Consider the following 969-nt stretch of genomic DNA (forward strand, 5'->3'; position numbering starts at 1 on the left):
CTGAATGGAAGAAAGGTGTTCCGAATAATGACATTGAGCACTATGCACTCTACTCCAGTCTGGCAAACAATTCCTCACAGGCAATTTAATAGACAATAGACAATAGGTGCAGGAGTAGGCAATTCTGCCCTTCGAGCCAGCACCACCATTCATTATGATCATGGCTGATCATCCTCAATCAGTATCCTGTTCCTGCCTTATCCACATAACCCTTTATTCCACTATCCTTCAGAGCTCTATCCAACTCTTTCTTGAAAGAACACCTCCTGCTGTCTCGGGTTCTTCATTCCATTGACTTCAAATCTTCACAGAATTCAACAGACCTTGTTACATAGTCATTTCTTCATTTTTGTTCAGACCACTGTGAGCAGAGTGTCACAGTGGGAATGCGCTTGCCCCACAACTCTGAGGTCAGACCATAGTCTTGGAACCGTACTGTGCTATTTATGATTTCACCAAAACAAGGGAGAAATATCTGCTGCGCTGCAGAATTGATGCAATTCACTTATTCATAAGGTTATAGGCACTCAGTCGTATGTGACGAGGTGGCCGAGAGGTTAAGGCGGTGCACTGCTAATCTATTGTGTTCTGCACGCGTGGGTTCGAGTCCCACTCTCGTCGGTGCTATCAGTGGTTTTCAATGTTGCTATTTTTGGATGATCACAACTGTCTTCCTGAAGTTGGAACTGCAATGTCAGTTTGTATGCATCGACGCTATTATAACATCTCAAAGAATAATTTGGTCCTGTTGCCTAAACTGCATTGAAATGTAGATTGCATTGGGATATTGAAAAGGAACGCGACTTTCTTTTACAAGTCAAGCTGCTGTGACCTTTTATCGTATGAAAGAGATCCAGGAAAACCAAATAACAAGCTATGTGAAGGGCATGTTATGCAGTGGGATTCTAAATGAGTATTTTGTCAAATGAAATCTGGAGCAGGTTAGAACATAGAACATAGAAGAATACA

The 969-nt window shown here is 42.1% G+C and overlaps 1 non-coding gene across 1 annotated transcript; it reads left to right on the forward strand.

Moving 5' to 3' along the window:
• Window positions 1-539: 539 nt before the first annotated feature.
• Window positions 540-621, forward strand: trnas-gcu. The gene has a single exon. It is a non-coding gene; the product is annotated as a tRNA-Ser (tRNA).
• The last annotated feature ends 348 nt before the right edge of the window (window positions 622-969 follow it).

This window comes from Chiloscyllium plagiosum, unplaced genomic scaffold, assembly GCF_004010195.1.
Source record: "Chiloscyllium plagiosum isolate BGI_BamShark_2017 unplaced genomic scaffold, ASM401019v2 scaf_38915, whole genome shotgun sequence".
Classification (NCBI taxonomy): domain Eukaryota; kingdom Metazoa; phylum Chordata; class Chondrichthyes; order Orectolobiformes; family Hemiscylliidae; genus Chiloscyllium; species Chiloscyllium plagiosum.